Source organism: Leucopleurus acutus (assembly GCF_964270905.1).
Source record: "Leucopleurus acutus genome assembly, chromosome: 5".
Lineage (NCBI taxonomy): Eukaryota > Metazoa > Chordata > Mammalia > Artiodactyla > Delphinidae > Leucopleurus > Leucopleurus acutus.
This window is the reverse complement of record NC_139147.1, coordinates 120,161,633-120,182,948: the sequence shown is the minus strand read 5'-3', so window position 1 is coordinate 120,182,948 and position 21,316 is coordinate 120,161,633. Positions and strand designations below refer to the sequence as shown.

Genomic DNA, 21,316 nt, shown 5'->3' with positions numbered 1-21,316 from the left:
TCCAAACTACTATGTATAAAATAGATAAGCAACAAGGATATACTATATAGCACAGGGAATTATAATCATTATCTTGTATAATCTGCAAAAATACTGAATCACTATGCTGTACACCTGAAACTAACACAATATTGTAAATCAACTATACTTCAGTTAAAAATAAAAAAAGAAGGGCTTCCCTGGTAGCGCAGTGGTTGAGAGTCCGCCTGCCGATGCAGGGGACACGGGTTCGTGCCCCAGTCCGGGAAGATCCCACATGCCGCGGAGTGGCTGGGCCCGTAAGCCATGGCCGCTGAGCCTGCACGTCCGGAGCCTGTGCCCAGCAATGGGAGAGGCCATGGCGGTGAGAGGCCCGCGTACCACAAAAAAAAAAAAAGAAAAGAAAAGAAAATTACTAAGAGTTGTAATAGAATTTAGCACACGGACATGGGGAGCATTTGAATTTGGGGTGTAAGAGTGGGTGGGCATGGGGGTGGGAAAAATTCCTCCAGAAGTGACATCTAGATTAAACACTACAGAGGGGATAGAACAAAAGGCGTTGGGGAGATGAGAGGAGTCTAAGAGTAGCAAAGAAAAGAGACCTAGAAGAGGAAAAACACTATCTATACAGCAGGGCTGTGGCTGCCTTGTCTATGTCCCTTGGCTTGAAAATTGCCTTGTTCTCAGGGCACTTTCACCTGCCTATATCTGCATCTCCACCTGATAGTTTTCCTCCAGGGCAGCAGAAGGCCATTCTTCCCTCTCTTGGGAAATGCTGGTAAAAAGCTTGAGAGGACTAATACCCCCTAGAGCAGCCCTCAACAAATGACAGAGTGGTGCAGCTAATATGAAAACACCCCAGTTCCTTCTTCCCTCAGGTGAGATAATTCTAAGTGTGTTTTATGTTTCCCAGAATTTCCCCAGGGATTTAGCTCCAATCCCCCACTGTGGGCACTGGCTTCCTTTTCCTGTGTCATTTCCCCACTCCTTACCAGTGTTTTCTCTGCTTCTCTGATAAAGTGCTTTCCCTCCAGTCCTTGTCACAGGGTCTGCTCTGGGGAATCCAGACTAAGCAGCCTTATTGGGTGAGTTGGAAACAGCTGAGCAACAGAGAAAACTTGTAATATTCAAAGTCCAAAGAGGTTAAAGCAAGGTTAGGCCAGAGTATGCAGGGCACTGAGCTGCCAAATTTAGCATATAAAAATACAGAATGCTCAGGTAAGCTTTCATTTCAGATAAATAACAAGTAACATTGTCGCATAAGTATGTTCCAAGTATTGAAAAAACTATTCTTTGTTTACCTGAAATTTAAATTTAACTGGGCATCCTGTATTTTATCTGGCATTGCTACATGATATAGAAAGGATTTGGAGCTTTATCTATAGGACACTTTGATTGCAGTGTGAAGCATGGATTTGAGAAAGGCTGGGGAGACCAGTGAGGAGGCCTGGGTCTGGGACTGTCAAGGAGATGGGAAAAATAGACAGAAAGCATAAGGGCATTTAGAAAGCTACCTGCACATCTCAGACTAGCTGCCAGGGCAACAGAACTATCTCACTGGATACAATGGGAAAGGACTTCCAAAAACAAGTTCAAGATGTCCTGAAAATACCCTCAGGCTGTTTACAGAAAGACATCAAAGTAGCAGTACAAGGCCCCCTTTCCCCCGCCTCCCCCATGTGCTTATGCCCATGGAGTGAAACACTCTTCCTCAGGCCCAAACACCTCTCCCTCACCCTCGAATTGAGGGTGCAGGGGCCCTTTGGGCCTGACCACTCCTCCTAAGCTGTTCTGAAGACCTGCATTAGAATGGACTCAGCTCGGCCCTGTCCCCAGACAAGCCTCTGACCAGAGCTTCCGGGAATTACCAGCTCTGCATGGCAAAGGGCACTAAGGAAAAGCAAATTCTCTTGCTGGTCATTTTCTCTTTGTTGTTGTTTTTCCTTGAGATGGACCTTGCCCTATTTGATAACCCCAGCCGTTATGCCCACATTTCTCAGTGATGTCACAGAAAATTCATCCTCATTATGGAGAGGAATGGAAACCATATTTGGAATCACACAGCCTTCTCTTTGTGAAGAGCTCTTCAGTTTCATTTCAACTTTCATGAAGGAAATTATATTCCTGGGGGGATCTACTTCAAAAACAATATGTTAAAAGAGAAAGAAGAAAAATGAAACCTATTATACCAATGGTAGATTCTTTCTTCTGTTTCTTCAATTTGTAAACTGCACACCAAAGACCATTAGGGAACATGATTTGAATTGCTTTACTCCAAAGTTAAAGTGTCGAAAGATTAAGAAAAACAAAAAACTGCACCAAAGTGAAAACAGGCTTTTCTTCATTTTCTAACACCTGAATTTGACTGTAACTTTCATTTCTGAAATTGTATAGGGTTTTTCTTCAAACTAAATTATAAATACTTGTGTCAGACACTAGAAAGGCACATACATGAATGGTTGTTTAATGGTAAACTTTTTCTGTTTGTTTGTTTGGCTGCGTTGGGTCTTTGTTGCGGTGTGCCAGCTTTCTCTAGTTGCGGCAAGCGGGGGCTACTCTTCGTTGTGGTGCGTGGGTTTCTCATTGCAGTGGCTTCTCTTGTTGCAGAGTACGGGCTCTAGGCACAAGGGCTTCAGTAGTTGTGGCTCGCGGGCTCTAGAGTGCAGGCTCAGTCGTTGTGGCACACAGGTTCAGTTGCTCCTCGGCGTGTGGGATCTTCCCAGACTAGGGCTCAAACCCATGTCCCCTGCATTGGCAGGCAGATTCTTAACCACTGCACCACCAGGGAAGCCCATAAGTGGGTATTTAGAAGTCATGTGTTTTCTACCCATATTCACATATACACACACAGGCACCATAGTATGAGTGATTTGAATTAGCAGAGTTGTTAATCACACATTCAGGCACCCCACAGTAGTCAAGCTGGCATCCCAGGGTCTCTGGAGTGCCAAGGATCATTTTGGTTATTTACATATACTATATGTTTAATTCTCATAATAACTTCATAGGGTGGTTATGCCTTTCTCCACTTTATAACTGTAGAAACTGAGACTTAGAAAGATTGAATAACTTTTCCAAGGTCACACAGTCAATAAGTGACAGTTATGGGCTGAACTGCATCCCCTCCAAAGTTCATATATGTTGAAGTCCTAACCTCTAATACGTCCGAATGTAACTGTATTAGGATATATGATCTTTAAAGAAGTAATTAAGTGAAAATTAAATCATTAGGGTAGATGTTAATCCAATATGCTGTCTTTATAAGAGAAAGATACCAGGGATGGGGGCCCACAGAGGAAAGACACTGTGAGAAGACAGCCAGCTGCAAGCCAAGGAGAAAGGCCTCAGGAAAAACCAACCCTGCCAACTCTCCTTTATCTTGAATTTCTAGCTGCCAAAATTTTGAGAAAATAAATTTCTATTGTTTAAGCTACCCAGTCTATGGTACTTTGCTATGGCAGCCCCAGAAAAATAACTACAGTGACTAACCCCCAGTTTTCACCTGGCCTGAAATCTTTTTTCACCAGGGAATCAGGCCTAGGAGGAAATGGGGTTAAGGGAGAATTGATTTTACTTAATATCCAACATCCCAAGGCAAACTGGGGATTAGCTCAGGCTAACTAAGTTACCCAAGATGACCCAACGTGGTAGCTGTGGTGGTGGTGTTATGATGGTGGGTATTCTAGGGAGGAAGGACATCGCAGCATAAGTTCCTAGGCAACTCAGCTCAAACCCAGAAGAGCAGGGAGTAGCACTGTCCTTCCAGATAATCCGTTTACTGAGTAAGATCCCAGACCATGACCTGATTCTCAGAAGCAGAATCCAATCCCCCTCATGTAACCCAGCACAAGGGACTGGCAAAAGTGTAGTGTGTGGTCCACATTCTCTTCCAAGGCACCTCCTCTCCCACCGGTATCCCAGGTATTACCCTAGAGCCTTGACGGCTGAAGGATGAGGCCTCTCTCCTGGTCCAGCACAGATTAGCTGGGGTGGGGCAGGGCAGTGCAGAAACTGGGCCCAGGCCCAGTGATCCAGAAAAGATCCCCAGAATGTTGAAGGGGGCCCAGTTCTCCTTCCCACAATGAACTTTTTCTTCTCAGAATTTTTAGCATTTCCCAAAAAAGAAGGAGGGAGTACAGTTATCTATGGAATCCAGTTTGCATAGATGCCACTTTGAATAAATAGCAGCCAGCTTCAAATAAAAAGCAGCTACTCCCTCTCCCTGGTTCCCCAAGGCAGAGGCTGTGATTTTATTCTACCCACCCCTTCCCACCCTCACCACCACATTTACAGGCGAGGGTTCTCAGCCCTGCATCTTCTGGGCTGGATGGACGCCCAGTTCAGCTCATAAATTCCTCTCTTATAACTCCCATTTGTTCCATCAGTTACCAAACATCCAAAAAACATTCTCATAATCTTTGCAGTTTGATATTTCTGATATTCAGGCTGTCCAGAGTTCAGGGCTCAGGGCGGGGGCCCTTTCTGCCCAGGTTTAAGGGCTATACTGGAGTATATAGGCCCCTAGAGAATTGGAAAGCTGAACAGAAAATTGAGGCAGAAAAAGTACTGACTTTGACCAGACCCTTAGTGCAGGGACTGACCAGCATGGAAGGCCAGAGCTTTCAGTACGTGGAGGCCCAAGGCTTGCTGAATCCTGAACCTAAAACTACGTCCAATCCAACTCCACCCACCACTGGCAAGACAAAAGTTCCTAATGCCTCTGTTCAGTCCTACCATTGTCAGAATCAGCCAGAGTGGGACTCCCCAGATCCATCAATGATGGCCTTTTTGCCTCACAGGAGTGGGTCTAGGGGTGAGCAGTACTTGCCATGGTTAATATAATCAATAGGGTCCTCTCATTTCCAGAAGAGTCTAATCTTGGAGTGAGGGACTCTCTGGAAAAAAACCCCAAAGAACTGAGATATTGAAACTACTCCCTAAAAGCTCCTGGTGGGTCAGAGGTACAGTGACAGTGTAACATCCATGGCCTTGATGTACTAAGTGGAATCTAACTTCTCTTAGAGTTGTTACAGAATTACAAATGTAGAGCCATTTCCATTAATACGTGCACCTCCCTCCATCACACATACATTCCTGAGGGGTGAGGTCTCTAGGTGGGTAGCTGCATTGCTCCATTGGTTCATTGGGTCATTGTAGGTATGAATGCTTTCTCTCTCCCAGGAAATTGTCTGGCTGTTGTCATGGAGCAAATTGTATTGTCAGAGTCAAGTGGGATCCAGAGCCTCAACTTCCAAGTGTGTGGAAAACAGAGCAATGGCTCCCTGCTGAGGAAGCAAGGCCATCCAGCCATGGAAGCCTGGGGTTCTGCTCTCTGTGGTGAGGTGCTCCTATTCTGTGACTATTTCACCCAGAATTACTTCTCTTCACACTCTCGGTATTATTGGATATATGCAAATTAGGCTAACCTAATACGTTACGTGTTGGAAAGCTAAGGTGGCCCTCACTGACAGTAGGCAGCCTTTGTGTGTTGGTATTGATGAATTTCTGTGGCCAGAACTGGCACTTACAGTCATAATTCATATAATCTTATACTCTACATACTCAATATTGTTTTCCTCAACTGCTTCTCTATATTTCAATTGCCTGTGGTCTCTGTCCCCCGCTAAGATGTCATACAGAACCAGAAGATCCATGAATGTTAGAGTTATAATGAACAGTCAGATGTCATTTGAGCCAAAGTAGAGGAGAACTCTACTGACATGTCTCTAAAAGTTGCACCCACCCCTTCTTCAATACTTACAGTGTCAGGAATTTCACTGCTTTGTGAAGGAACCTATTCCATTGTTACACAGCTCTAAATGGGATGTTTCTATTTCTTTTTCTTTCATGTTCCAGATTATTGCCTAATCTCATAAAGCACACAGAGAGACTGTCCTGATCTTGCACAGTCTTTGAGCACATGAGATGGGTATCCACTCTCTAGGAAAGCCTGACATGGCAAGCTTAACCTGGCCCATTCCCACAAGGTAATTTACATAAGTGAAAACAAGGGGCAAAGAGCAAAAGCATAATATGCTTTATAGCTTGTCCTTTGTTCAGCAATTTTGCATGCTTCTGACCTTGTAAATTTGTCAGAGAGAAAAGAAAGGTGGCCTCTCACCACCACAAATGAGAACAGGAAAGTTACTGATGATTTCCTCACTGTCAATTATCTTTCTTGGGTCTGAAAGGGAGAGATACCTCTTCTGAAGCAGGAGGAAGAGTGACCAGACTGTGCCATGGATCTTGACCATGGATGACCCACTTTGGATCTCTCCTTCCTAGGATAGGTTTCTCAGATCTTTGAAACAGTTGGAAGAAGCAAAGCCTTATCTGTCAGGGCTGTGAAACCAGTGCAGGTGACATCTGACTATTACCTCACCTTTTCTTAAGTATATAAATAAGCAACTTTATTCAAAACCTTGACTGATGACTGTCTCTTGGCATTTTGAACTTTTTTATCTATCGCTGTATAAAAAGAGTTTATTAATTTATTTGAGGCCTGGCATAGAGAAGGGAATCTTCCCTAATCTTTAGCCAAATATTCCCTTAAAACATCCTAGAGGAAAGAGAAGTTGGGGCAGAGGAAGAAAGTGGAGAAAGAGAAGAAAAAGAAGGGGAAGTGGGGACAGGGAAGAGGAGGGGTGGGGAATAGGAAAGGAGGGAAATTTTCCAGCTCTTTGTGACTAATGGACTGAACTGCTTCAGCCGTCTGTTAGAGGTGAGTGGTCTGTTTGACTGAAGCTCTACTTAGATAATATCTGTTGTGCTTTGATATGGCAGCCCTAACAGACTAAGACAAAAGAGCAAAACATATGCTTGTTTCACAGTTTTTCAAAGAAAACATAAAAATAACACTGACTTCCATGTGTATATCATCAGACATTTTACAAAGGTTGTCACATCCAGTATTACATTAGATTCTAACTGCAGACTTAACTGGTACATTATGATAGCCATTTTACAAAAGGGAAAAGCAGACAGACGAAGGAAGGTAATTTGTGCAGTGTCACACAGAAAGTCAAAGTCTGGACTTGTACCCAGACCACTGTTCTTTGCACAACACTAAACTGCTCTCATAACAATCAATCTTCACACCATGACATCATTTATAAATCTAATAAGAAGGTTTCAATGTTTTCACACAAACATCAATAAAAGCGTTTAAAAGGGAATTGTCAGTCATACCTTCTAAACTAAAGATGACATATGGATTTTATCTTGCAAGCCAACTATGATCGCTTGGGAGGGGCTGCCAATCCTGTTTACTGATGAGGATTCTGAGGTCATGAGGATTCTAATACCCAAATTAACTAACAATGTCAGCCATAGGCACAGGAAATGGGGTGTGCAACAGGCGAAACTGGGATTACAAATGCTACTCCAACCCGAGAACAATATGGGGTCCTCAGGGATGAACAAATGAGTTTCCCAGTGGGAAGAACAAAAATATAAACAAGGTTGGCCAAGGACATTTTTGTTTTTAATTCTTTTTTGAGTTGCTTCTGTCGAGTTGCCTCTCTCTGACCTCTCATTTTCTTTCAGTATGGAAAGTTGGAAACTCAAAACTAAAGTCTAAAAGAAACTCCTCACATGAAGCTTTATATGTATGGAAGATAATGAGTTTCTGAGAGACAAGGTCTTCAAGATTTTACAGTAAATGCAGAAGCAGATTTTATGAAGGACTGATAAGGAGAAGCAAAATTGGTTCTCAAGAACATTCCTAGCAACTGTTTCATGGTTGGTAGAACAATTGGATATATAATCAGGGAGTACACAGCTTTGATTATAATGGATTATACCAAAAGACATAATAATACTGCTATAATTACATATCAGCAGTTAGGCCTCAAATTCTTTTTTAGAAAATAGTTACAAGTTTTCTAAAGCTACAAGTTTTACAGAAATAGATCCAAGATAACAAGAAACACAAGGATCACAGTAAAAATCCTTTGTGACTAAAAAAGTGGCATCCTGTTCCTCCCCACTCCTCCATCTTAAACATCCTCAAAAATAAGTCCTTACTGCACAGGACAGTAAACTGCAAAGCATATTCAGATTTTAACTTAATTTTTTTTCAAGGATAAGCTAGATGCCTGCTTTCAAAACAGATAACACACTTAAAATGATGTAAGAAGTTAAATGGCTCAAACAAGACTGACCAATTTAGCAAAATTTACTAACAGAAGTAACTTCATATAACTGCTTTCCTTACCAAAGCCTATAAAATGCCACTTTCATTTAACAAAAAGGATGAAAGCTTTTTTATTGTTATGGAAACCAGAAATATATGAAGATCATTTTAGAATAAAATTAGAATGTATTTTAATTCAATCTTGTTGACTTTTAAAAAGTTATGATTCTTGAAGCTAATGCTTTTCCCATTAATTTTTTTTTTTTTTTGCGGTACGCGGGCCTCTCACTGTTGTGGCCTCTCCCGTTGCGGAGCACAGGCTCCGGACGCGCAGGCTCAGCGGCCATGGCTCACGGGCCCAGCCGCTTCGCGGCATGCGGGATCTTCCCGGACCGGGGCACGAACCCGTGTCCCCTGCATCGGCAGGCAGACTCTCAACCACTGCGTCACCAGGGAAACCCCCCCATTAATTTTTAAAAGTAATTTTCCTAAAGGTCTTTTTTTTTCAATATTTATTTATTTTGGCTGTGCTGGGTCTTAGATGCAGCACACGGGATCTTCACTGTGGCATGCAGAATCTTTTTTTTGTTTGTTTTTTAGTTGCGGCATGCGGGATCTTTAGTTGTAGCATGCTGACTTCTTAGTTGCCACATGCTGACTTCAGTTGGGGCATGCATGTGGACTTCAGTTGCAGAATGCATGTGGGATCTAGTTCCCTGACCAGGGATCAAACCCGGGACCCCTGCATTGGGAACGTGGAATCTTACCCACTGGACCACCAGGGAAGTCCCCTCAAGGTCTCATCTGAGCTATGAGCCAGATATTTGCTACTCCTAGTATTTATAGTCTTGAGAAAAGCTCTCTGGTAACATAAATAATAAAGCTGAACTTCTAACGTGGTTCTTTGTAAAATGAAGGTAATAACTAAATTATAAAATCAAATACAGAAAAATTGAGCAACTGTGTGACTCTAGCAAGAACACTTACATTTCATGTAAAAACAAAGTGAGGAAGATTCAAACTCAGTGACAGGTTTTACTTCAATAAAAACACGGATTCTTATTTCATAAAGTACGTATTTCCAAGTTAACAATCGATTACTCAAATATATTTTTTCTTTGAAAATAGGCCTCAAATGAGATAAGAGAAAATTAATCTGAGTTATAAAAATACAAAGGGTCTGAAACATTATATTTTTAAGTCAGAGTAGGACACTTAAAATACTCCATTGTATTTGTATCAGAAGTAGTTAAATTTCTGATACAAGTTGCTCGATACAAAGTAATAATAATTAAATTAAATAATAACATAGTCTTAACTTTATGAAGAGCATTAGTGTTGCCAACTCTCATGCTTATGGTCCACATGTCATCTGGGCCCCCTTCCCATGGAGTCTGGGAGAGACTGATCTGACCTCTGCTTGGTGACATCTCTGAGCCTTCCTCAAGTTTCCCACAAGTACAAGGCAAGAGAACAAGGAATAATCTATATTCTTAAGGGCATGTTGGCCTCCAGGTTCCTTCTGACCCAGTCCCAGTGTTAACTCAGATGCAAAACACGCCCCTCTTGAATCGCCCAGAAAATTTTGCTCTCCCAAAGCATGTGAAAGTGTATAGAATTTTCTGAAGATTATGCCTGATGGAAGATTTGGAAGGGCTTTATCTTGAAGCACACAAGTAATTTCATATGAACATATTCCTCTCTGCTTCTTTCCTGTCCTTCAGTCTCTCCATTACTGGGAATGTGCACTGGCCCTTCTCCCCATGGAGATTCTTTTCTTTTTTTTTTTTTAACATCTTTATTGGAGTATAATTGCTTTACAATGGTGTGTTAGTTTCTGCTGTAATAACAAAGTGAGTCAGCTATACATATACATATATCCCCATATCCCCTCCCTGTTGTGTCTCCCTCCCACCCTCCCTATCCCACTGCTCTAGGTGGTCACAAAGCACGGAGCTGATCTCCCTATGCTATGCGACTACTTGCCACTAGCTATCTATTTTACATTTGGTAGTGTATACATATCCATGCCAGGACATGGGGAGGGGGAAGGGCAAGCTGGGATGAAGTGAGAGAGTGTCCTAAAGTCAATTCTCTACATCTGCGTCTTTATTCCTGTCTTGACCCTAGGTTCTGCAGAACCATTTTTTTCCTTTAGATTCTATATATATGTGCTAGCATACAGTATTTGTTATTTTCCTTTCTGACTTACTTCACTCTGTATGACAGACTCTAGGTCCATCCACCTCACTAAAAATAACTCAATTTCATTTTTTATTATGGCTGAGTAATATTCCATTGTATATATGTGCCACATCTTCTTTATCCATTCATCTATCAGTGGACACTTAGGTTGCTTCCATGTCCTGGCTATTGTAAATAGAGCTGCAGTGAACATTGTGGTACATGACTCTTTTTGAATTATGGTTTTCTCAGGGTATATGCCCAGTAGTGGGATTGCTACGCTGTATGGTAGTTCTGTTTTTAGATTTTAAGGAACCTCCATACTGTACTCCATAGTGGCTGTATCAATTTACATTCCCACCAACAGTGCAAGAAGGTAACATGTTCTCCACATCCTCTCCAGCATTTATTGTTTGTAATTTTTCGATGATGGCCATTCTGACCGGTGTGAGGTTATACCTCATCATGGTTTTGATTTTGCATTTGATTTGCATTTCTCTAATGATTAGTGATGTTGAGCATCCCTTCATGTGTTTGTTGGCAATCTGTATATCTTCTTTGCAGAAATGTCTGTTTAGGCCTTCTGCCCATTTTTGGATTAGGTTTTTTGGTTTTTTTGATACTGAGCTGCATGAGCTGCTTGTATATTTTGGAGATTAATCCTTTGTCAGTGGCTTCGTTTGCAAATATTTTCTCCCATTCTGGTGGTTGTCTTTTCATCATGTTTATGGTTTCCTTTGCTGTGCAAAACATTTTAAGTTTCATTAGGTCCCATTTATTTATTTTTGTTTTTATTTTCATTTCTCTAGGAGGTGGGTCAAAAAGGATCTTCCTGTGGTTTATGTCACAGAGTGTTCTGCCTATGTTTTTCTCTAAGAGTTTTATAGTGTCTGGCCTTACCTTTAGGTCTTTAATACACGTTGAGTTTATTTTTGTATACAGTGTTAGGGAGTGTTCTAATTTTATTCTTTGTTACGTAGCTGTCCAGTTTTCCCAGCACCACTTATTGAAGATGCGGTCTTTTCTCCATTGTATATTCTTGCCTCCTTTATCAAAGATAAGGTAACCATATGTGCAGGGGTTTATCTCTGGGCTTCCTACCTTGTTCCATTGATCTATATTTCTGTTTTTGTGCCAGGACCATACTGTCTTGATTACTGTAGCTTTGTAGTATACTCTGAAGTCAGGAACCTGATTCCTCCAGCTCCGTTTTTCTCTCTCAAGATTACTTTGGCTATTCGGGGTCTTTTGTGTTTCCATACAAATTGTGAAATTTTTTGTTCTAGTTCTGTGAAAAATGCCCTTCGTAGTCTGATAGAGATTGCACTGAATCTGCGAATTGCTTTGGGTAGTAGAGTCATTTTCACAATGTTGATTCTTTCAATCCAAGAACATGGTATATCTCTCCATCTGTTTGTATCATCTTTAATTTCTTTCATCTGTGTCTTATAGTTTTATGCATACAGGTCTTTTGTCTCCTTAGGTAGGTTTATTCCTAGGTATTTTATTCTTTTTGTTGCAATGGTAAATTTTTCATCATTAGTGTATAGGAATGCAAGAGATTTCGGTGTATTAATTTTGTATCCTGCTACTTTACCAAATTCATTGATTATCTCTAGTACTTTTCTGGTAGCATCTTTAGGATTCTCTATGTATAGTATCATGTCATCCACAAACAGTAACAGTTTTACTTCTTCTTTTCCAATTTGGATTCTTTTTATTTCTTTTTCTTCTCTGATTGCTGTGGCTAAAACTTCCAAAACTATGTTGAATAAGAGTGGTGAGAGTGGGCAACCTTGTCTTATTCCTGATCTTAGTGGAAAAAGTTTCAGTTTTTCACCACTGAGAATGATGTTGGCTGTGGGTTTGTCATATATGGCCTTTATTGTGTTGAGGTAAGTTCCCTCTATGCATACTTTCTGGAGGGTTTTTATCATAAATGAGTGTTGAATTTCATTGAAAGCTTTTTCTGCATCTATTGAGATGATCATATGGTTTTTCTCCTTCAATTTGTTAATATGGTTTATCACATTGATTGATTTGTGTATACTGAAGAATCCTTGCATTCCTGAGATAAACCCCACTTGTTCATGGTGTATGATCCTTTTAATATGCTGTTGGATTCTGTTTGCTAGTATTTTGTTGAGAATTTTTGCATCTATGCTCTTCAGTGATATTGGCCTGTAGTTTTCCTTTTTGTGTGCCATTTTTGTCTGGTTTTGGTAACAGGGTGATGGTGGCCTCGTAGAATGAGTTTGGGAGTGTTCCTCCCTCTGCTATATTTTGGAAGAGTTTGAGAAGGATAGGTGTTAGCTCTTCTCTAAATGTTGGACAGAATTCGCCTATGAAGCCATCTGGTCCTGGGCTTTTGTCTGCTGGAAGGTTTTTAATCACAGTCTCAATTTCAGTGCTTGTGATTGCTCTCTTTATATTTTCTATTTCTTCCTGGTTCACTCTCATAAAGTTGTGCTTTTCTAAGAATTTGTCCATTTCTTTCAGGTTGTCTATTTTATTGGCATATAGTTGATTGTAGTAATCTCCCATGATCCTTAGTATTTCTGCAGTGTCAGTTGTTACTTCTTTTTCATTTCTAATTCTATTGGTTTGAGTCTTTTCCCTTTTTTTCTTGATGAGTCTGGCTAATGGTTTACCAATTTTGTTTATCTTCTCAAAGAACCAGCTTTTAGTTTTATTGATCTTTGTTATTGTTTCCTTCATTTCTTTTTCCTTTATTTATGATCTGAGCATTATGTTTTCTTTCCTTCTGCTAACTTTGGGGTTTTTTGTTCTTTTTTCTCTAGTTGCTTTAGGTGTAAGATTAGGTTGTTTATTTGAGATTTTTCTTGTTTCTTGAGGTAGGATTGTATTGTTATACACTTCTCTCTTAGAACTGCTTTTGCTGCATCCCATAAGTTCTGGGTCATTGTGTTTTCATTGTCATTTGTTTCCAGGTATTTTCTGATTTCCTCTTTGGTTTCTTCAGTGATCTCTTGGTTATTTAGTAGTATATTATTTAGCCTCCATATATTTGTAATTTTTACACTTTTTTCCCTGTAATTGATATCTAGTCTTATAACGTTGTGGTCGGAAAAGATACTTGATATGATTTCAATTTTTTTAAATTTACCAAGGCTTGATTTGTGACCCAAGATATGATCTATCCTGGAGAATGTTCCACGAGCACTTGAGAAGAAAGTGTATTCTGTTGTTTTTGGATGGAATGTCCTATAAATATCAGTTAAACCCATCTTGTCTGATGTGTCACTTAAAGCTTGTGTTCCTTATTTATTTTCATTTTGGATGATCTGTCCATTGGTGAAAGTGGGGTGTTAAAGTCCCCTACTATGATCGTGCTACTGTCAGTTTCCCCTTTTATGGCTGTTAGCATTTGCCTTTTGTATTGAGATGCTCCTGTGTTGGGTGCATAAATATTTACAATTGTTATATCTTCTTCTTGGATTGATCCCTTGATCATTATGTAGTGTCCTTCTTTGTCTCTTGTAATAGTCTTTAAAGTCTATTTTGTCTGATATGAGAATCGCTACTCCAGCTTTCTTTTGATTTCCATTTGCATGGAATAACTTTTTCCGTCCCCTCACTTTCAGTCTGTATGTGTTCCTGGGTCTGACGTGGGTCTCTTGTAGACAGCATACATACAGGTCTTGTTTTTGGATCCATTCTGTCAGTCTATGTCTTTTGGTTGGAGCCTTTAATCCATTTATATATAAGGTAATTATCAATATGTATGTTCCTATTACCATTTTCTTAGTTGTTTTGCGTTTGTTATTGTAGGTCTTTTCATTCTCTTGTGTTTCCCGCCTAGAGAAGTTCCTTTAGCATTTGTTGTAGAGCTGGTTTGGTGGTCTGAATTCTCTTAGCTTTTGCTTGTCTGTAAAGCTTTTGATTTCTCCGTTGAATCTGAATGAGATCCTTGCTGGGTAGAGTAATCTTGGTTGTAGGTTTTTCCCTTTCATCACTTTAAATATGCCCTGCTACACCCTTCTGGCTTGCAGAGTTTCTGCTGAATGATCAGCTGTTAACTTTATGGGGATTACCTTGCTGCTTTTAATATTTTTTCTTTGTATTTAATTTTTGATAGTTTGATTAATATGTGTCTTGGCGTGTTTATCCTTGGATTTATCCTGCATGGGACTCTCTGTTATTCCTGGATTTGATTGACTATTTCCTTTCCCATATTAAGGAAGTTTTCAACTATAATCTCTTAAAATATTTTCTCAGTCCCTTTCTTTTTCTCCCCTTCTTCTGGGACCCCTATAATTTGAATGTTGGTGTGTTTAATGTTGTCCCAGAGTTCTCGGAGCCTGTCCTCAGTTCTTTTCATTCTTTTTTCTTTATTCTGCTCTGCAGTAGTTATTTCCACTATTTTATCTTCCGGGTTGTTTATCAGTTCTTCTGCCTCAGTTATTCTGCTATTGATCCCTTCTAGAGAATTTCACATTTCATTTATTGTGAACAATAAATAGTTCTTCTAGGTCCTTGTTAAACGTTTGTTGTATTTTCTCCATTCTATATCCAGGATTTTGGATCATCTTTACTATCATTACTCTGAATTCTTTTGCAGGTAGACTGCCTATTTCCTTTTCATTTGTTTGGTCTGGTGGGTTTTTACCTTGCTGCTTCATCTGCTGTGTATTTTTCTGTCTTCTTATTTTGCTTATCTTATGTGTTTGGGGTCTCCTTTCACGGGCTGCAGGTTCGTAGTTTCCATTGTTTTTGGTGTCTGCCCCCAATGGGTAAGGTTGGTTCAGTGGGTTGTGTAGGCTTTCTGGTGGAGGGGACTGGTGCCTGTGTTCTGGTGGATGAGCCTGGATCTTGTGTTTTTGGTGGGCAGGACCACGTCTAGTGCTGTGTTTTGGGGTGTCTGTGAACTGATTATGATTTTAGGCAGCCTCTGCGCTAATGGGTGGGGTAGTGTTCCTGTCTTGCTAGTTGTTTGGCATGGGGTGTCCAGCACTGAAGCTTTCTGGGTGTTGAGTGGAGCTGGGTGTTAGCATTGAGATGGAGATCTCTGGGAGAGCTTTCGCTGACTGATATTACGAGGGGCCAGGAGGTCTCTGGTGGACCAATGTCCTGATCTTGACTCTCCCACCTCAGAGGCTCAGGCCTAACACCTGGCTGGAGCACCAAGACCCTGTCAGCCACACGACCAGGTACATGGTTGTTTCTTGCCTTTTGTAAAGTCTGAAGTCTTCTGCCAGCGTTCAGTAGATGTTCTGTAGGAGTTGTTCCACATGTATATGTATTTTTGACGTATTTGTGGGGAGGAAGGTGATCTCCATGTCTTACTCCTCTGCCATCCAGAAGGTCCTCCCCAAGGAGATTCTTGCCCCATACTTTCAGTAGGTTCTAGCTTCCTGCTTCTGTCTCTTCCTGCCTCATTCCCTCAGGGGTAAACAAACTTGTCTCTCCATCTCCAGAGTCACAAGTTCTCCAACAAGATGCTCACCAAGATACTAAATATGCCTGAACATAAGAGACCCAAGAATGTATTTTCCAAAAGAGAAGATCCCCTTTAAAGAGTTTTTAGCCAACTTAAATATGTATATAAATGATTGATATAGAAGAACCCGTCACATGTCTTCTTACATTATTGAATTTATCAATTTAATCACACAATCATACTTAAAAGAATGCATTATAGAGGACCTATATTGCTTTTTTTCTAATTGGAGTATAGTTGATTTACAGTGTTGTGTTAGTTTCAGGTGTACAGCAAAGTGATTCAGTTATACATGTATATATATTCATTCTTTCTAAGATTCTTTTCTCATATAGCTTATCACAGAATACTGAGTAGAGTTCCCTGTGCTACACAGTAGGTCTTTGTTGGTTATCTATGTTATATATAGTAGTGTGTGTATATGTTCATCCCAGGCTTCTGATTCATCTCTCCCTGCAACATTTCTCCTTTGGTAACCATAAGTTTCTTTTCAATACCTGTAAGTCCGTTTCTGTTTTGTAAATAAGTTCATTTGTTTCTTTTCTTTTTTAAAAAAATTAGATTCCACATATGAGTGACATCATATGATATTTGTCTTTGTCTGACTTACTTCACTTAGTATGGTAATCTCTAGGTCCATTCATGTTGTTGCAAATGGCATTATTTCATTCTTTTTTATGACTGAGTAATATTCCATTGTATATATGTACCACACCTTCTTTATCCATTCACCTGTCAATGGACATTTAGGTCGCTTCCACATCCTGGCTATTGTAAATAGCACTGCAATGAACATTAGGGTGCAGGTACCTTTTCAAAGTATGGTTTTCTCCAGATGTATGCCCAGGAGTGGGATTGCTGGATAATACAGTAGTTCTATTTTTAGCTTTTATAGGAACCTCCACACAGTTCTTCATAGTGGCTGCACCGATTTACATTCCCACCAACAGTGTAGGAGGGTTCTCTTTTCTCCATACCCTTTCCAACATTTATTGTTCATAGACTTTTTGATGATGGCCATTCTGACCCATGTGAGGTGATACCTCATTGTAGTTCTGATTTGAATTTCTCTGTTAATTAGTGACATTGAGCATCTTTTCATGTGCTTTTTGGCCATCTGTATGCCTTCTTTGGAGAAGTGTCTATTTAGATCTTCTGCCCACTTTTTGATTGGGTTGTTTGATATTCAGCTGCATGAGCTGCTTGTATATTTTGGAGATTAATCTTTTGCTGGTCGCTTCGCTTGCAAATATTTTCTCTCATCCTGTGGGTTGTCTTTTCATTTTGTTTGTGGTTTCCTTTGCTGTGCAGAAGCTTTTAAGTTTAATTAGGTCCCATTTGTTTATTTTTGTTTTTATTTTCACTACTCTAGGAGGTGGAACGAAAAAGATATTGCTGCAATTTTATGTCAGAGTGTTCTGCCTATGTTTTCCTCTAAGAGTTTTATGTGTCTGGCCTTACATTTAAGTCTTTAATCCATTTTGAGTTTATTTTTTTGTATGGTGTTAGGGAGTGTTCTAATTTCATTCTTTTACATGTAGCTGTCCAGTTTTCCCAGCACCATTTATTGAAGAGACTGCAGAGGTTCTCCCACAAAAGTGAGAGTCCTGAGCCCCACATCAGGCTCCCCAGTCTGAGGGTCTGGCATCCGGAGGAGGAATCCCCAAAGCAGTTGCATTTGAAGGCCAGCAGGGCTTGAGTACAGGAGCTCCACAGAACTGGGGGAAACAAATTCTTCATATTTGACATAGGTGTCTTTGCCATTAATAGAGCCATTGTTGAGTCATCTAACACAGTTCTCTAAAACACATGCAGTTCATTTCTTCCTAACTAATTTGAAGTACAGCATACTGAATCCAGTCAGCCCAAGCCATAAAAATCAACCTGTTATTTATGTTCTCCATAATGTAACCACTTAATTTTCTGCTTTTTAAATTGACCTTTAAGCCTTATTTACAATGACATTCAACACTTGCAAGTGAGAGCTTGGACTGGGGAATAATGATTACAGCTGGGTTAAATTTCCTTGTGTCCTTTTTTGTAACCAATTCTCTTGAGTGACCTTTATAAACAACTGAAATTAACATTGATTGAAGTGATTTCAGGCTGATCTTGCTGCAAATAGTTTTTGTCCTCCAACATGATACTACTGAAATAATGTCCTATGAGATTTGTATGTAAGGTTGCTGTCTTTTTTGGAGGGATAAATAATTTTGAGGGTAAAAAAACTCAAACTCTCACCTTATGTTCTAGCATATAGGCAACTCTCCCTTAACTTTCTCCCTAGGAAGGACTGTGGTATCAGTTGTTAAAATTTTCCTTATTACACATATATTAATAATATCATTTAATCTCCATAGCAGGGCAAATATTAATCCTACATTACAGATGAAGAAAATGAAGTTCCAAGAAATGTAGCATCACATGGCTTGACATTGGGCCAAGTCTAGCCAAGTGGTTTTCCCTAGAATATGATAAAAACAAAATACAAGGACCTCTGAAAGTTGCTAAGAGAGTAAATCTTAAGTATTCTCACCACAAAACAGAAATGGTAATTATGTAATGTGATGAAGCTGTTAGCTAATGCTATGGGGTAATCATTTTGCAATATATACATGTATCTCCAAGTCCATATGTCAATTATATCTCTAAAGTTGGGGGGGAAAAATTGTGTACAATGAACTCATAGTACAGTTATAATGTCAGAAATATAAAAGACCTCCAAATTAAATATATTTTTTAAAAATACAGTAACCTGGAGTGGATAAACGCGCTCACCTTAGCTCCTGGACGAGAGGGAGGATGCAGCAGTGACTGCGTGCTGAAAAGCGAGGAAGCTACTAAAGGAGTCGGTGACAGATAGAGCAAGAGCCATGCCACGCCGGGGCCTAGTGGCCGGGCCAGACTTTGACTATTTTCAGCGTCACTCTTTCACGCCAGCAGAGGTGGCCCAACATAACCAGCCGGAAGACCTCTGGATTGTCTTACCTGGGAAACATGTACGACCTAACGCCGTTATTACAGGAGTACAAGGGAGACCTGCTGCCGAAACCCATCGTGGAAGTTGCGGGCCAGGACATCAGCCACTGGTTTGATCCAGACACCAGAGACATCGGCAAAGCACACAGATCCGCTGACCGGTTCCCTGAGATACCGCACCCCCCGGGGCTGCTTTCTGCACGTGCCGCCTCAGCTGCCCCTTGTGGACTGGGGCAATGATTTCGGGAAGCCTTGGTGGCAGGGGTCGCGTTACGAGGTGGGGGGCGGCTGTCCGCCAAGACCTGGAATACCTGCATCATTAACACGCTCACATCGCAAGAGCATACACCGGAGGTGGCGGCCCGGGAATCAATGCGGGAAATCCTACACAGCTATCTCCCCTATGCTGCACATGCTGCCAGCTACACATGGAAATATGAAGGGGAGAACCTGACATGGATTATACCCTGGAAGAGAATGGCATCTGGAATGAGGAGGAAGAATTTGATTATCTCAATATGGATAGTACACTCTACACACCTGCAGTACTGCTGTACTTCAATGATGACCTCACAGAGCTACAGAAAGGGAGATGTATGCTCACGTAGGCTCAAGACATATTTTGAGTTTAGCTGTTTCTGTGCCCTGTAGGAAAAGAGGTGGGGATGGGGCGCGGAGGGCAGTACCTGGACCTAGACCTCCATTCTGCTCTGGGAGCTGGCCTGAGGTTCCCATGTCCGACTGAAGTGTAAAGGTCCTATTCCTCGGGTTAATTACAATTTACTCTGAGAAAGTTAGGAAGAATGCTAGAAGTGAATTAATTTTTAGGACTGATACAAGAAAATAAAGTATCTTAGATCAGGGAGATGTAGAAGAGGATAGTCAGAGAGAGCTCAGGCAGAACTTTTCAATAGTAAGAGAAAGAGAAGTCCAACACAGGGATGAGGGATGGAAGAACTTTTCTGGCAATGATGGAAATGGGGTGGCTGCAGGAAGATGGGATTTACAAAGACAGGAATAGGAAATGTCTATCACTGGCCATATAAAACTGGCTAATCTCTCTTCTGAACAGTATTTGGCAGCTGAAACCCAAGAGGAATGAAGGAAGTGAATGGTCACCAGGTAATTCAGGCTAGATATTATGCTATGTGCTTTATATACCTCACTTAATACAACTACCCATAAGACAGATACCATTACCACTATTTTACAGGTAAATATTCTGAAGCTTAGTAAGATATAATAGCACAAAAGGCACACCAGTTAGTAACCAGATTGCAAACCCAGGTCTTCCCAATTCCAGAGTCTATGTTCTTCTCAATGTCCAGGCTCACTGCACAATGGGAACCTATAGGCCTATTGTGTAGTCAGCTGTGGTGTTGTGCTTTTTTGTTTTGTTTTTTTAGTTATTGTCTTTGCAAGGGACATAGCAGAGTTCTGCAGTGGCAGAGAGGACACAGGGAAGGCTATGTGTCAGCTGAGTCACAGCTATTGAGGCTACTTTGTGGTTAATCCCATAGCAAAACTTTCCTCTGACTTTTCTGAGGCAAAGAGGTGGGTATATACTGACTCCAGGAAAATTAGAGTGGGAAAGGGCCTTTGGATTGGGACCATTTAGAAGGGGGAGCAAAAAGGAGGCAACAGCATGTATATTCGTGATGAGCCTGGGCCTCTGAAGGGAAGATGAGGAAGACAGGGTCGACTTTGCCAGATGGTGACTCTACAAGAAGGGGCTTGACAAAGGTGATGTAAAGAGAAGTGCTAACTAAGTCAGAAAATTTCTGGTGTTCAAAAGAGGACAACCATGGAGGGCAGTGGCCAGATTTGGTCCCCTATGACCTAAGCAGGGAAGGGGAATGAGAATCACAGGTGAATTTCTTGACAGTAGCAGGCAAAAAAGCAGGGAGATGTGAGCGCACCTTTGTGGAAGGTGGCCCCCTATGAGACACTGGGTAGGCTGCAGAGGAGTGTGCTGAGGGGCTGACTATGAATGGCATGGACAGAGGTGGAGACATCCGTATCCACCTGCAGTTGTTTCATGTGTATCTCGTTTGCTCAACTAAACCCTAAACTATTTGAGAACCAAATATGCTATTGCTGTAACCCCAGCCACAGGGCCTGTGCCTATGGGACCTGCCCAAACTCATCCCTCTTCCAGAGTTTCCTACTTTAGTACCTCTTGCTAGAAACACATCCCTCTCCTCACACACCCAGTCACTCTCCAAGTAGATTCTATGTCCTAAACATCTCTGGAATCCATCTTCTTTTCTCGAAGCTGTTATGATCACCTCTGGTCTGGGACTGCTGCAATAACTTCCTAACCACTCCTCCCAACTCCACTCTGTCCTCCACACACAGCAGAGTGAGCTCTGAAAAACAAACCTAAACACCTAACTTTCCTCCTTCAGATTCTTGAGTGGCTTCCAGTTGCTTTTGGAATAAAGTCCTAAATACAAAGACCTTGCATAAATCAGCCTCTACCTTGCATCACCCCTCTTTGTTCCCTGGCTTGGCTTTCTGTTCACTAAAGGTTTTCTTGCCTCAGAGCCGGCACACAGGCTGTTCTCCCTGCTTACAAC

General features: G+C 41.0%; 1 pseudogene across 1 annotated transcript; it reads left to right on the top strand.

The window, feature by feature from the left end:
- The first annotated feature begins 18,631 nt into the window (after positions 1-18,631).
- On the top strand, positions 18,632-19,345 carry LOC309961797 (cytochrome b5 domain-containing protein 1-like; annotated as a pseudogene). The gene has a single exon. The product of its transcript is annotated as a cytochrome b5 domain-containing protein 1-like (transcript).
- The last annotated feature ends 1,971 nt before the right edge of the window (positions 19,346-21,316 follow it).